This window comes from Vulpes vulpes, chromosome 16 (assembly GCF_048418805.1).
Source record: "Vulpes vulpes isolate BD-2025 chromosome 16, VulVul3, whole genome shotgun sequence".
NCBI lineage: Eukaryota > Metazoa > Chordata > Mammalia > Carnivora > Canidae > Vulpes > Vulpes vulpes.
Genome location: NC_132795.1, coordinates 35,452,870 through 35,470,367, shown reverse-complemented (window position 1 = coordinate 35,470,367; position 17,498 = coordinate 35,452,870). Strand labels below are relative to the sequence as shown.

Below are 17,498 nucleotides of genomic sequence, written 5' to 3'. Positions count from 1 at the left end.
AACATCCAAAAATCAATTAATGTAATCCATCATATTAACAGGCAAAAGAAGAAAATCACATGATCATATCAATAGATGCAGAAAAAGCATTTCACAAAATTCAAAAACTATCCATGACAAAAACTCTTAACAAACTAGTATTAGAGGGCAACTTTCTCAACTTGATAAAAAAATTTAGAAAAACCTACAGCTAACATTTGCTCCATCCTAGTCTATTTCCTCATTTCCTATGCCCTTATATTAGTTCCCTCTTCCCCAAAAATGAAAGAAAGAAGAGAAACTTTCCTTCCCTCATCTTAAAAAGCTCCCATTTATAAAATATCTTAGGGATCACTGGCTCCTCACTTTAGATATCAGATTTTGTTTGGGCTCAGCTACAATATCCTAGTAATGAACACTAGGTGGTATTGATGAAAAAAAAAGGACCATATTATATTATATAATAAATATTATATATAATAAAATAAACAACATAACAAAAATATATTCATAATTTGGATTGGCTAAAATGATATTTCAAATCAATGGAAAAATAAGTATGGGAAAAACTTGGTAGTCATATGTTTAAAAAATAATGACAGGTATAAACTTTGCTCTTTACATTAGAATTAATTTCAAGTGCAAGAAAAATTTGGTTCTAAGAATGAAACCATATATTTTGCATTACAATAAAATATTGATAAATTCTGATCCATAACAAAAGTTATAAAAGACCGAACATACATGCCACTCATTCCACATACAGAGTCTTTTTTCTAATATGTAAAGGATTTCTAAATATTAATAGGAGAAAAATCAATAATAGAAGAATGACCACATGCTATAATGAGATTTCTCAGAGAAGAAAATACAAAGGAATTTTCAAGGATGAGAAATGTTCATTCTCAATCATAATAAATATACATTAAAATTATACTGACACCATTTTTTCTCTCTCAATATTGGTAAAGATTAAAAAGCTTGAGAACACGTTGTATTGACAAAGTTTAGGTAAAACAGACTCTCTTTTAGCTTATTGTGGGATGAGAAATAACAAAAAAAATACAAAACAATCTATCAGTAACAGAATGATTACATAAATTGTGGTGCTTAATGCAATAAAATTTTACGTACTTGTTTAAAAATATATAAGGAAGTTTTGAGCATAATGAAATAAAACAATTTCTAAACCATAATGTAAAGTAGTTAAGCTGTAGAATAGTGTTATAGTATGGTCAGTTGTGTGAAAGAAAAGGAGGAACATATATATATATATATATATGTATATATACACATTTGGTTCTATAAACATAAAATATGTGTGGAAAGTAGCTATCAAAAATAATAGTACAGTTTGTATTCAAGGAAAGAAAGTACATAATTGGAGATCAGTTATGTCAAATGGAATTTTACACTGTTATTTTATATATTTAAAATTTGAACATGTATGTATTACATCAATAAAAATACTAGTTATATATTTACATGTTTCAAGGTTGATATTTGGAAAATGCAATATACTAGCAGTCATAAATGCCTACATTTATTCAAACTGGTATATTCATTTGCTTTTCTGTCTTCCTCTTCTGCATTTAAAGGATCTTTGTTATTATATCAAGTTCACCCACAAAATCCAGGATAATCTCCTGATTTTATGTTAGCTGATTAGCACTCTTAATTCCATTTACAACCATAATTCTCCTTTACCGTGTAACATAACATTTTCACAGGTTCTGTGAATTAAGATGTAGACATCTTGGTAGGGCCAACATTCTGCCTCCCACGATAGGCAACTTCTGGGAAATATCTATTCTTTGCTAATGTGTAAAATGGACATACCACAACCTCAAGAACAACTTGGCCTTGAGCTCCTTCTGCTCTTTGAAATTATGAATTACGCTATATTAAACATTACAGGATTAGGAATCAGAGAGGTGCTGCTACCAATCACAGGTAGGTCTGTCACCTTTCTGAGATGTGACCTTGAGATATTTCCTTCAATTTTCTTAGCTTTAATTACTTACACTCTAATATGGAAATAAAAATATACACCTCATGGAGCTATTATGAGAATTGAGTGAAATAATGTATATAAAGCTAGACACACAGTAATGAAACTATTTCAATTTAATAACATGAATAAATCTTAAAACTTCATGTCAGATGAAAAATTATGGAATACATAAATTGCATAGAAGAACAATTCTTGGAAAAGCATATAAACACTTTCCTGTTACTGGAAATATTCTAAACCTTTTCTTTTTCAAGATTTATTTATTCATTTGAAAGAGGCAGAGAGAATGAGGGATGGAGTGGGGGGAGGGACAGAGGGAGAGAATCTTCAAACAGACTCCACTGAGCATTGAGCCCATGCTGGGCTTGATCCCAAGACCCATGAGATCACAACCTGAGCCAAAGCCAAGTGTCAGACCCTTCACCAATTGAGCCACTCAGGTGCCCCAAAAATATTCTAATTTTTAAGTCAGGGAATGAACTCACAAATGATTAATTTATAGTTTTATTATGATACATCTAAACTTATAGACTATCAACATCTATCTATCCTTCTGTGTTTACCAAATGCTATATAAGATTTTTTAGAAGATTTTTATTTTTTTTTTTGAAGATTTTATTTATTTTTCCATGAGAGACACACATAGAATGGCAGAGACACAGGCAGAGGGAGCAGCAGGCTCCCTGCAGGGAGTCTGATTCAGGACTCAATCTCAGGACCCCGGGATCACGCCCTGAGCCGAAGGCAGATGCTTAACCACTGAGCCACCCAGGTATTCCAGAAATTTTAATTTACTAGACTATCAACACCTATGTATCCTTCTATGTTTACCAAATGCTATATAAAAAAAAAATTAGTAAAAGTTTTTAAAAATTCAAGTACAATTATTCGAATGAATAATTATAAAGTGGTAGTGGAAAAATGTTCATTTATTATGCAAAAATAATCACTATACCATCTTCTTAATGCATACATTATCCTATTATTTAAATATAATGAAAAGAAGATTCCTCTGATATAATAGTAATAGGAAATTGGAAAAAGGCAAATAGTCTCAGAGAAATGTTGATTCCATTTATTTAAATCTTTTCAATTAAAGCATTCTTCATTAAATTATCAATACTTCTCTGGATCCTAATTTCCTCTTTTGGATTAGATCCTACAGTCCAGTTCACTCTGGTAAATTTTATTGAGTTTACCCTATAGTAAATCCTTGTGAGTGAACTCAGCATACACTTCAAATGAGGAAAAGAAAAATGAACCCGAAGAAAATTGACCTGCATCCTTCAGTTGACTTTGAAACAACCACAGAGCATTTTAAAAATCAAGTTTAGAACTATTTATCCCAGTGAGAAACCTAGAAAGAAAATGCTCTTTACACTAAAAGAAAAAAAAAAGCTGGCTCCAAAAAAACATACAGATTAAAAGCTTTTTATCAATAAAAAAGATCTAATTACTATTGTCAGGATCATCTTTTATTGTAGCACCTCAACACTCAAGAGAGGATACCATCTGGGCGGATTTCAGTCAGATGGTGAAGGTAACCTACCAGAAATGTCAGCAATAAAAACTGCTTTCTCAAATGTTTCTGATTAAATACTCTAGCATAAATTCACTCAGAGTTGTTAGGGAAACCACTGAAGTTCATTTGTTAATCCTTAAAAAATTTCATCTGGAAATCCACAAATTGTTTGAAGTCTTCTATAATCTGATTCATGTTATACACCCTTAATTGAACTATAATTTTCTTTTTCAGTGATGTAATTAAATCAGAGTGACTCAATTCTCTCTGATCATTGAAAGAGCATGTGGCGTTAGTTCCTCCTCCCTTTTTATAAGGTGGATTGTCAATGAACTGAAATCTATGGGACTGGGTTAAGACGCCTAAATAGATGCACCTTCCAAATAAAAATATTTTGTGGGATAAATCGATTGTCCTTGATAAATCTTTCAATAATATTAAAATACTCTAAGATAGTTCTATCATCTGAAGTTTACTGCTATTATTACCAATATCAAAATTACATCTCCTTTTCTTCCGGAATCAGAGTTTGATTTGAAAGTATGTCAGTGATGGGCACTTGGGTGGTTCAGCTGGTTAAGCATCCAACGTTTGATTTTGACTCAGGTCATGATCTCCGGGTCATGAGGTTGAGCCTTGTGTCAGGCCCTGTGCTGGCCATGGAGCTTACTTAATATTCTCTCTCTCTCTCTCCCCCTCTATCCCTTTCCATTCTCTCTCTCATTCTCTCTGTCTAAAAAAAAAAAAAAAAAAAAAAAAAAAAAAAAGAAAGAAAGAAAGAAGGAAAGAAAGAAAAGAAAAGAAGAAAGAAGAAAGAAAAACAAAAACAAAAAGAAAAACAAAAACAAAACAAAAGAAACTATGCCAGTGAAGATTTGTAAACTCACATTGGGATTCAAATAAGATTTGTGAACATGCAGAAATGCCTACCAGATATCTTTAGCAATAATGTTCTAACTTAACTCATGTGCCCTGAAAAGATGACAGATTTTCCCCTTTTCAGTCCATTTGGGAAAGACCATTTTTCAAATTTTGGCTTCTTATTTTCTATTGAAAAAAAGTTCCATACCTATCTATATTAATACATTGTTGTTTGAAAAGATGAACTTTTCCTAAATTTAATTATCTTCCCATTGAGCAGGCTGCCATTGAACTTGATTGTGGTCCTTAAGGTGTGTTCATCAAGAGAAATAACCTAAACACAGATTCTAAAAATTATCTCTATACGAAATTATTTATTACCTTTCTTAAACAAAAATTGCAACAGTCAGTCTGACTCTTTTAGCTTCTTTTTTGTTGTTATTATTATTATTATTATTAATAGTAGGGGAGAGAGAGGGGAATGAAGGAGAGTGGCAGAGAGAAACGGAAAGAGAGAATCTCAAGCAGACTCCATGAGCATGGAGTGGTTCCCAATGCAGGGCTCAAGCTCACAACCCTGAGATCATGACCTGAGCCAAAATCAAGAGTCAGATGCTCAACTGAGTCACTCAGGTGCCCCTCCTTTACTCTTATTCAGCCATTTCCTCTTCCTTTTGCCTTCGTGTGGAGTTTCATCATGTCTTTGGATCAACTGTGTTCTTAGTACATGTAAGGAGATCTTTTTTATATTGACCAGGCCTAAGATATAAAAATTAACATATGTCATCTCTTAATACCAGGAAGCAGACTTTTGCCTTGCCCTTGCCTTGTACAAACCTGGGAAACAGGGTCCTCACCTTACCAGTCCTGCCCTAAAACTCCATCTGTAGCCAGGGGCCCATTCCTTGTCCCATTTCTTTCTAGAATTAGATGCTCTTGGCACTGCGTGTACCTCCTGCTCATAAGCTGTTTTGTCTTTGTTGTGCTTTTTTTGCCTTCTGGGACATATACCTGTTCCTCCTTATTAAAAACCCTAACATTCAACTGTTGGTATGAATCACCAAGTCATCGGTCATATCCCTCTGGATATCAGTAGCTAACTTGGACTTCATACCTGGCTCACCCTAGTAAACATCACCACTTTCTTAATACCTGACTCCACTTACCTGACCTCTCCCAGCCCTTACAGAGCTTTAAAACACATTTCTAAAAAACACTGAATCAAGTATTTTTATTGAACTCTCCAGATAATGACTAATTTTTCCATTTTAATATTCAAATTTACCAATGACAACATGGATGTTATGAACAACCTGTAGAATGTACATTAAGGGATGGGTTTCATCCAATATTTATTTAGAAATACTTAATGAATATCACCATGTACTAGCTATGAGAGTTAGACAAGAGATGTGACAATGTCCCTGCTTTTAGGGAAATTTGTATAGTAATACAGATAATATGCTATCAAAGTAAATGAACATATGTGGAATTTAAGAAACAAAGCAAATGAATATAGTGGGGAAAGAGAGAAGCAAACCATAAAACATAACTGACTATAGAGAATAAACTAAGCTTTGCTGGAGGGGAAGTAGGTGGGGAATGTGCTGAATGGGTGATGGATATTAAGGAGGGCATTTGATGTGATGAGCACTGGGTGTGTGATATAAGTGATGAATCACTAAATTCTACTCCTAAAACTAATATTATGCTATATGTTAACTAACTGGAATTTAAATAAAAACTTCAAACTGCAAAAAAAAAAAAAAAAACTTTAAGTGCACAATGATTCTTAAGAAAAAATAAATTAACATGATGTTCTTTGATGTTCTCTAAAATAAATATTTTTCTATTACTTCATTTATTTTTATGAAAATAAAAATTTTTATGATTATTATGAAACAATAAATCAGAGAAATATGAGAGCAACCATTAAATATTAGCAAGCAACAAAGGCCTGAATGATGAGAAGTCACTAGCTCCAGGACAATTTAGGAAGAGTGTTCTAAGAGAAAGAATAGCAGATGCAACATTTTAGAAGGAAAATTTAAAAAGTTAGGTCACAGGGTGCCTGGGTGGCATAGTCAGTTGAGCATCTGACTCTTGGTTTCAGCTCAGGTTGGTCTCAGGGTCCTGAGATCAAGCCCTTTGTTGGGCTCCATGCTAGTGTGGAGTCTGCTTGAGTTTCTCTCTCCTTCTCCTTCTGTTTCCACCCCACCCCCCAAATAAATAAATCCATCGTTAAAAAAGTTAGATCCCATGTTACACGAAAAAGTTATATTTTAGAATGAGGATATTGACATTAAAATAGATTCTTTGATAGAGCATAAACCTGGAAAATAGCATAAGGTTACATCAATATGAAATATCATTAATAACATTAAATATACTTTCTTCTAATAACAGCAAAGAAATGTAGAAATTTATAGACTCAATCAGAATAATTATTGTTCTCCAGATTACATTCAGACTTCTAAAGGTCCTTGGAAAAAGTTTATTGCTGTTATTGTTTTTCATTTATGTTTTCTCTTCTTTTTACTCTATAATTAATTCTTTCCAGAAAAGTGTGCACCTCCTCCAAAGCATAGGCTGGGATAGTATAGTATAGATGGAATAGGCTTCCATTTCAACGATTCCACATTGCAGTTTCTTGCATAAAGGTAAACACGACTAAAGAGAAAGCATCTGATCCAAACTATAGAGGCCTTCTGTTTTCTTTGATCCGAATAACCACAAAAGTGTGGAAAGAAATGACTTAAGTTTGTAGTGATGAAACACGGTCTACATCTGTCAACTCTCACTTACTACCTTGAAGCTATCATACACTTATACCAATGAACAAGATATTCCAATATGGACTTGAAAGGTCCCTGAGAAAAACGTTTAAATCTAAATTGAACACTAGGTAATGGGGAAAAGAGTTGTAAACTGTGGTGGCAGCTAGAATGTTTTAAAATACGGACTGCAAACAACAAATTGTTCTTTGTCTTTGATCATGGTTAACTTAAATTTAGGAATAGCATTAAAAGGCGTTATACTAGTTTTTAGCACAATGGGTTAGGTGCACAAATTGAAGTTCAATTTCAGTGGTGGGACGCCTGGGTGGCTCAGCAGTTGAGCATCTGCCTTTGGCTCAGGGCGTGATCCTGGAGTCCTGGGATCAAGTCCCACATGAGGTTCCTTGCAGGGAGCCTGCTTCCCCCTCTGCTGGTGTCTCTGCCTCTCTCTCTGTGTCTCTCATAAATAAATTAATGAAATCTTTTAAAAATTTTTCAACCTTTGCCACTTCTTTCTAACCATCTATCATATTTCATTCTACTGTAAATGTTCAATGCTGATCATGATCAAGAAAATCAAATTTAAACCTTTTATTTCACAAATGAGAAGAATCCAATGACTGGACCAAGGTCACAGACCTAGTATAAAGATGGCAATCCATAACTGTATTTGCCCTGTCCAAGTCTATCAAACAAAATGATGCCTGCCCCCATTAATCCATCAAGAACATGCTAGGAAATAAATATTTTTCTATTACTTCATTTCTTTTTTGATACCACTTTTAAAAGATCTGCCTTATTAATGATGACTGATTATAAAACAAGAGTCCTCTTTTTAATATTATCACTATTCTCTGGGAATTGGGAGAACTGTTGTTATTTCATCAACTTTAAAATGAGTTGTTCCTTAGCAACCTCCAAAGACAAAACTGAGGTTTGGGCTAGATATGTATAGATTGTATGTATTTGCTTTTTTGTTATAATTATGAACTTATGGCTTAAAACTATTTTATTCATTTTAGCTCTTGGGTTATTTTCAGGAGTTCACAAATTGCTATCATAGTTTACTCCTCATTGGCACGTGAGTTCTTTTGTCGTAATTTAGTAATTTAAGAGTTTTCCTGCTTCATTGTATGACAAGATATTCTAAGTTCTCTCTCAGTATGTCTGGCCCCAGACACTTAATCAACCTTTTCTTCAGAGTGTCCTATTTTTGTTTAGTGAAAAATACTATTTAAAGCCCACAATTTATTTGCCATAATGTGCTCATTGCTACTGTGGTCATTGTTTCCAGGCTTTTTAGTAATGAAAGCTAGGAAATATGTGCTTTTGTTAAAATATAGTTTGGGACGCCTGGGTGGCTCAGTGGTTGAGCATCTGCCTTCAGCTCAGGTTGTGATCCTGGGGTCCCAGGATCGAGTCCCACATCGGGCTCCCCACAGGGAGCCTGCTTCTCCCTCTGCCTGTGTCTCTGCCTCTCTCTGTGTGTCTCTCATGAATAAATAAATAAAATCTTTAAAAATATATAAAAATATATATAGTTTGAGTTAACAACCATTCAAATTTTATAACAGGACTTCAGTATTTTGACATAGTGTGTATATTTTTTAAATTATACTTGATATCATAGTTTTCAACCATTTAAATATCCCTTTGACAGTTTTCTAAAAACTGTTTAGTGTTTACTTATCCTGCCTCGTTATAGAACTTAAAACTACTACCCACTTTGGAAGTTAAATTCTTCCTACCACTGCATGTACTTAAAAATCCCATGTGCTCACTTCTTATTAGGGAATAGCTGAAAATTCCCTAAGGTATGCCTAAGAGTGCTTATTGTAACAAATTCTAGTAAATCTTAATAGTTAAATCAGAGCTTGGATCTAGTCCAGCAGAATGCTTTCACTGAGGATTTTACTAAGTCTTCTTGGAATATCCTGGGTTAAAAATACTATGATTCCAAGACAGATGGAGTATTACCCAGAATATCTTAGTTGTACCTTGTATCCCAGTTACTTCATTTCCAATATGAAACAGCTTTTTCTGATATGGTTTACCTGAGGTTGTAGCCATGGAGCCATATGCATATGAAGAAATTTATTTATGAAACTTGTTGCTAAAATAATATCTTTTTATTTTTTATTCTTTGCTCTATAGAACACTTACACAGAGAGAGAAAGAGGATGGGAAAACTGAAGGAGAGGGAGCTCTCCTAGAAAGTATGGAAAATTAAATGTGTAAGAGACTCAAGTGATTATACAGTTGAGGGTTTCTATTGCCTTATTATACATAGAAGCACCCAAGGAGCTTACTAAATAAAAATCTATGCCTGGATTATACTTCATAGACTATCTGATTTATTTTATTTGGAGTAAGGTAGGGTATTTTTTTTTTAATTTTTTATTTATTTATGATAGTCACAGAGAGAGAGAGAGAGAGGCAGAGACACAGGCGGAGGGAGAAGCAGGCTCCATGCACCGGGAGCCCGATGTGGGATTCGATCCCGGGTCTCCAGGATCGTGCCCTGGGCCAAAGGCAGGTGCCAAACCGCTGCGCCACCCAGGGATCCCGGTAGGGTATTTTTTAATGTTCTTCAGATAAATCTAATGTGCATCCAGAGCTGAGAACCAATATGCTCTCACTCCAAGCTCCTCATAAGATAATTTAAGCCAAAAGAAGTATAATGTGAAGAAATACATCTGGTTAATAAGAGCCAGCTTTATGCACAGACCCATAAATATCATATATTTTGGGCCTGTGTAGCATGTCACCTTTTACTGTTATTTCAGTTTCTTTGCTGGTTAGGCTACTTTTTTTTTTTTTGTTCCTTTTGTATTATTGCTCATGTACAGTCATCATGTGTGCTAAATATCCATGCAAAAAGTAAGCAAACATTTCCAGTAGGAAACAATGGACTGAACTTGGTGACAGTTTTTTGGCTGATTTCCACTGGCAGCACTTCCTACCAGGCTCTGTGTTGGCAAGGTTGAGCATGGAGCAGCTTCAGAGATAACCAGCTTCTACTAAGCGGGCTGCTCCCTACAATTTACAGTGTAGGTGCATCACATTGATAAGAGGCTTTATACTTCTCAGTCTTCTTTGGATCTCCTAGAAATATATTAGCTTCTGTTAACTTACTGCAAGTAGTAATAACCAAAGTAAATGACAATCTGCAAGAAATTATGGCATTTTCTGGAGGGATTTTCACAGCTTACAAGAGCAAAAAATAGCCTAAATGTGCTCATTTCTTATGAGCTTTTTTGGTCTTTTTTATTCTTTCTTGCTCTACTTAAATACTTGAATACTGGATGTTATAAAGCACAAGGCATATATTTGTCATCTTGCTAAACTGAAATATATATGCTACAATCTACTGAAATACTTTTTACTCAGAAGTTATTTAATTTCACCAAACCTTTATCCTGATTGTTTTCCAGAATTATCCAGAGAATTATTAAACATATTATGTCTAACTGAATCGCCATAGCTTAAGTCCATGGCTATGATTTTCATTTAATTGGAATAAAGAGCTGGGAAGTCTCTTTTTTAAAACCAGAAGTGGTGTTTTCATTAAATGTTATGGTCTGGGAACAACAAAATTTCAATTTTATGGATAATTACATTAAAAATGATTATGACTTGAGATCAGTTTGTATAATAAGCAAGATAAACCATTTACTAAAACCAAGGTTATAATTTCTACCAAACTGAAGATTTATCTCAATCTTTTCTAGAAATCCCTGTGCTCTAGTGCAATAGTTCTTATAAAGTATAATTACCTCTAAATCTCCTGAGGATTGTAAAGTCTTCTAATTTAGTACTTAAGATTTACTCTCTAATCAACTTTCAAATATACAATACAGTTTTGTTAACCATAGTCACCACACTGTACATTACACTTCCAGGACTTACTTATTTTATAACTAAAGTTTGTACTTTTTGACCGCCTTCATCCATTTCACTTAACACCTACCCCCATCTGGCAACTACAAATCTGCTCTTTGTATCTTTGAAATTTTTGGTTTGTTTTTCAGATTCCACATACAAGTGAAATCTTAGAGTATTTGTATTTGTCTTTTTCTGTCTGAGATGGATCTTTCTCTGCCATGGTTTTTTAAAAGATAGGAAATAGCCTGCAGTAACTTTTCCTCCTTCACTTTTATAATTAGAATATTTTCTATGTTATAATAATCTACAAATTTGCTAACTGAAATCAAAGGGTTTATGTCAATATTTTACATGCATTTACAGTACATTAGAAAAGTTCAGGCCACATCTATCTATCTATCTATCTATCTATCTATCTAATTCAGGTACAAAAGATTAATCTACACTACTTTTCCTGTTAAGAAAGTGAAAATATTTGAAACCATTTTTTCATGACTATAAACCAGTATCTCTCCAAAACCATATCTATTTTCCCAAATCAGTACTGTTTCAGTGCATCTTAACCTCTCAAGATGTTTCTAGAAACAGATTATGTGCCAGAGAGTAGAATAATAAGAGATTTAAGTTTCTTTTCTCTAACATCCACCTTCCTATCTTCATCTTTCCCTCCTCCTCCTCCTCCTCCTACACACACACACACACACACACACACACACACTTTGAACATACATGGCTTGCTTCCTAGCTAAAGTTTCTGTTTACTTTAACTTCGTCTTTTCCTAAATAACTCTTCAATGTTTTAAAAGATGGGTATTTGGAAATGATTGAAATTTCCCTGGGGAAAGAAAGTTGTGCCAAATCTATTGTGGATGATGCTCTAGCTAATTATAAAGTATATCCAGTGAGGAAACTAGTAACAGCAAACATGTTCCAATTGTCTCATGAAAACATGTGATTATAAATTTAAGTCAAAAAAAGAAAACAACTCAATCCATATGCCAGTCCTTTATATAACACATAAATTCTAGAGAAGTAATTAGATTCTATGTTTTCTAATAAATAAAAAGAACATTAAACTTGAGATTATGCTCCAACTACATTTAGTTGGATCTAATTAGAGTAATGATCATCTATCAATGTGAAACTAAGAACTTTTTTATTAGATTAACAGGTTTATTTTCCAAACAAATAATACTGTGAGATTTCCTACAAACCAATATTATCTGTACCAATAAACCCCAAAGAAATTGATTTCCTAAAATAATGTTAAGTATCTTCTAGTTTACTTGAAAAAATAAATTATGAATGTATTTGCTATATTGGGAAAATCAAAAGAAAGAGAGAGAACAAAGAAAGTTATTCACATGTTTAATCTCTGAAAATATCTGCCAAATTTTTATAATGTGACATACTCTGCTTGACTGAAATACAAAATTTCAGGCTTCAGGTCTTAGGCTCCTCTATAGTGCAAAGTGTTAGGATTTATAATCTGCTAATGATAATCATGAATTTAAAAATAATCAATATATCTCAATAACTGTTCTTTGGCCTATCTTAATAAGTGAAGATATAATCCTTGTTTTAAAAAATAGATTTTTTTTCAGACCCATGGAAGTTTCTTGTCCAAATATATTAAAATGAAGAGATCTTTTTTTGTTTTGTTTTGTTTTTCCTCAATGGCAGAATGGTGGCTCCATTCTGCACTCTCATAGCATGAGATACATACTGATTTGCAGTGAATGGGAACTTGAAAGACTAAACACAAGGTAAATGAAAGAGATATACTTGTTTTACTAAAAATCTTCATTTTGAATAATTATCAAGAGTTTCACATTTAAGAACAGAATATATATGGAATGAGATTGCTTAAAACATTTAATATTTGAAAGTCATTATCTTTTATCACAAAAAAATGAATGCAAATAATATGATACAAAATAAAATCATAAGCAGACAAAAGACTTTTGTATCTTGATCATCATTGTACTTTTTTCAGTATTCCTTATTTTTTATTATTTTGTGACAAGGAAAACTGTCACAAAATATGCTAACAGTACAAATGCAGGACAGAAAAGAACACTATATTCCAAGTAAATAACTATGAACAAAAGAAGGTATTTACTTGGCTTTTTAAAGCTTCTGACTCACAATGGTAAGAATTATAGAGCCATAAACAAAAATTGAGAAGTATTTTGTTAAAACACACACACACACACACACACACACACACCCCATAACAACAAAATCTAGTGTAGTTATCCATGATACTAACTTCAATAATATATTTTTATTGGAATATACCTTTGAGCTAATACAATTTAATATTTGAAATAGGTTCTGATATGCCTGGATGGCTCAGTTGCTTAAGTGTTTGCCTTCAGCTCAGGTCATGCTCCCAGGGCTCCCTGTTCAGTAGGAAGCTTGCCTCTCCTTCCTCCGGCTCCTTTCTCCCTGATTCTCATGTTCTCTCTCTCTCTTTCTCTCTCTCAGGTAAATGAATAAAATCTTTAAAAAAATAGGTTCCATTCTTAATAATAAAGCATTGTAAAAGTACTGTGGAGTTTAAAACAAAATAACTATCTGATCTCTACTTTTTATTTGATATATAAAATGAAATAGAAAGGATGAACTGGATATGTTATTGTGTTCATGGATATTCAACTCATGTTTGCTACCCACAGGGGAATTGAAACTATAAGGTAAGGAGAATAATTCTTAAGCTACAGCGCTATAGCATTACGCATCTAAATTAGTGTTTCCTCTTTCAAAATAGTCATCTTGCTTTTCCAAAATATTTTTAATTATTCTATTAAAATTGTCTTCTGTGCCATAAAAACATTCTATGAATAGACTGAAAAACAGAAAACCTTTGAGCCTGAACTGAATTTTATGATAATAGTTGAACATAATGAAGATAATGCTAAGCTCAAGCACAGCATTATCAATGAGGGCCAAAGATTAGATGTAATGAAAGCCTAAGAAATTTTTATTTTCATTTTAAGATTTATTTATTTATTTTAGAGCAAGAGGGGAAGTACAAGTTGGTGTATGGGCAGAAAGAGATGGAAAAAGAGAATCTCCAACAGACTCCTACTGAGTGGGAAGGCTGAGGTAGGGCTCTATCCCCTGACCTTGAGATCATGACCTGAGCCAAAACCAAGAGTGGAGGCTTAACCAAGTGAGCCACTCAGGTGCTCCAAGGCTGAGGGATTTTTAAATGTGGAGAAGAAACTAGTTTTAAAGGTACTTTCAAAAGTGTTAGGAAACTTTCATCAGAGGAAGCACTACAAGAATATAAAATTGCTTCCCAAATATCTTCCCTAGTGGATATTACCAATGGAGATATAAATGTTTGGGACATCATATTTTAAAAGTGGGGACCATTGTATCGTTAAGAATCCCATAGAAGTATATGCATTTAGAATAACTAACACTTTAATTTCTCTTGGAGAGGCCAGAACTAACTTTCAATGCAAAATATTAAAGATGGCAAAAATGGAGTTAGACAATTATGATTAGCCTTACTACCCACCTCCTAATATTTCTTCTCAGGACAATATAAAAGAATGGAATAGAGGAGTAATTCTATGTGGAAAATATATTCTCAGTATGTATTGAAGAAAGAGAATAACACACTTCAAATTAACACTGAGCAAAAAAAGAGAAAAGAACACCAAATCCTGGCCTCAATTTTTTGGTTCACAAATTTGGCATTTCTCCTAAGTAAAATTCAGCACTGGTCCCTGAATAAGGGGGGGGGGGGGCGCAGGGAGAGACAGAAGAAAAAGGCAGGCCACCTCAGATTTGGTAGGTGGCAGGTTTAGTAAGCAAAGAAACTTACAAAGCTTGTCTTGGACAGAAGCAAGATAGTAGATCTCTACTGTCTACACCTACCCACCTGAATCTTAAAAAGTTATATGGAGGCCTTACTGTCATTCAAACACTTATATCCAGACAGTCTCAACATCATCTTGCTCTCTCAAGGCTCCCATCGCCTGAATCCGTTCACGAGTCAAGTGGGGGTCATGTCTTTTCCATGCCTTTTCCAATGCAACCTCATGCTGTCACAAGCTTTTATCCATCAACGGTATAGGGAAAAAAGTAGGGGAGAGAGGCAGATGAGAAATGATATGGAAAGGGCCCAAGTGTGATTAGCCACTGCCACCAGAAAGATTAAGTCCGTTCTAAATCTGAAAATACTAAATATGTATCCATGCACATTAGAATACCGGCTATAAGAAATAAACCTCAAAAAAAAAAAAAAAGAAAAAAAAAAAGAAATAAACCTCAAACTGCTGAATTCAAAGGGGGCAGTTATAGGATTTAAAGAGAAGGGGCATAATTTAAAGAGCCAGATGCAAGTTAAAGGTTAGTCTTCGAGATTCTAGGGAGGAAAAAGACAAAAAGAAAGAGAGAAGCATCCTTTCGAATTGGAATAGGAAAACAACAGGAAGAAATAGGGATAAATTTTAAGATTCTTCAAGATCAAATAAATCCATAAAATAAGATTTACAACCAAAACCATACCACCACCAAAACAAACAAACAAAAAAAAACCACTAAAATATCCGACTTGCTACTCTGACAGAAAGTTACCTGTCATTAAACTAAAAATTTGTGAAATGCTTGGAAATGTTGAAAATGAACATTAGGACAATAAATTCATACAAAGTAATTGCATAAATTTAGCAAACAAAATTTCATACAATTAAGGAATTTCACAGTTTCAATTGAAGAAAATCCACACCCCTCACCAAAAATCAATAAATGAATAAAAATCCAAGAAATAGGAAAATTGTAAGTCAATAGTACAAAGAGAATTAAGTGTACTTGAGCAAGCACTTAATGTCATGAGATCACCTTGCATCAGAAATTTACAAATTACAAAGAAAAATGGACAAAAATCCAGAAGAAAGGAAATGGTTAGAATGAACTCAGCAAAGAATTATAAAAAAGACAAAATTGGCTTAGAAATAAATAATAAATTAGAAGATACCCAAAGTAGAAAAGACACAAATGATATTTTAATAAAGGGCATCACCCCCCCACCCCCAGAAAACCAAGAAAACAAAGTGACATAACTAAGTAAAAATGATCAGAAAAAAAGGAGTGGGAAGAATTATATTTTTTAGTATTATATTTATAGCATTAGAGTCCCTTGAAGAAGTAAAATAAAACAATGGAATATAGTTTTTATATAAACTTATCATCTAAGAAAACTGATAACAGAAAAGACCTGAATCTACCACTAAAGTTTCACTGGGTACCTAAAAAAATGAACCTAAAATGATCAACTCTGAGACTTTCCAGAGTAAAACTTTGATTTCAAACGTAAAGAATAATTCTTCTAAACCTGCAGGAATAGAGTTGAAATCATTAACAAAAGCAAACTATTTTGTAGGCCTTTCAACTCACAAGATTTCTTGCTTCAGTACCAAAATGGAAAGGGCTTAAAATCATCTCTCCAATATTCACAATAAGAAAAAATGCTTAATAAACTTAAAATTAATGGCTGTTCTTAAACCCAACAGAGAACTGAAGTTTCAGGACAAAATATCATGCCCACAAATGGAGAGAGAGGCAAATCTAGAAAGAAACAAGCACAATCTACTTACTTGGAACAAAAGGTGATGGAGTCATAAATTGGTTGGAACACCTACATAGTAATTTCAATAAATCACTAGTGTCTCAGAGTAGATTAGTGTAACAATGAGAGACCTCAATGAGTCACATATGGGAACTTCCATAGTTTTGTGAGTGTTAAGAATCCCCATGAAGTTCTAATGGTAAAGATCATAAAGATCTTCTCCTGGTTCTGACCCCCATGTCAACAGAAATTCAGGATATCAACAGTGGATTATAGCTGAAAGTTTTTAAAATAATGACTTTCTGAGGAAGAATACTTTGTGGAACACAAAGTTGACAGTGAATGCAAATATAAATATACTACAAGAATACAAACCTATAGTATGGCATCCCCAGCTACAGCAAGGATTAAACACAACTCAAATACTATCCAGATAAACAGAGTTCCTATTACCCAATATAACACGTGGTTTTCAACAAAAATCACAAGGCATGCTAAAAGGCAAGGAAAAAAGGTCTGAAGAGAAAAAGCAAGCATCAGTACCAGATTCAGATTTGATACAGACATTGAATTTACTAGAAGGAAATTTCATATCACAATGATTAATATGCTAAGGATTCTAAAGGAAAACTAGGGATGCCTGGGTGGCTCAGTGGCTGAGCATCTGCCTTTGGCTTAGGGCTTAATCTGGGGTCCAGGGTATTAATCCTGTATCAGGCATCCTGCCAGAAGCCTGCTTCTTACTCTGCCTATGTCTCTGCCTCCCTCTCTGTGTCTCTCATGAATAAATAAATAAATAAATAAATAAATAAATAAATAAAATATTTTTTTAAAAAAGGAAAAACTAGACAACTTGAAAAACCAATAGGTAAC

General features: G+C 33.6%; 1 pseudogene; it reads left to right on the top strand.

Annotated features, from left to right (window-relative positions):
• Window positions 1–1,808: 1,808 nt before the first annotated feature.
• Window positions 1,809–17,498, top strand: part of LOC112922209 (ethanolamine-phosphate phospho-lyase pseudogene) — a 71,076-nt pseudogene continuing 55,386 nt past the window's right edge.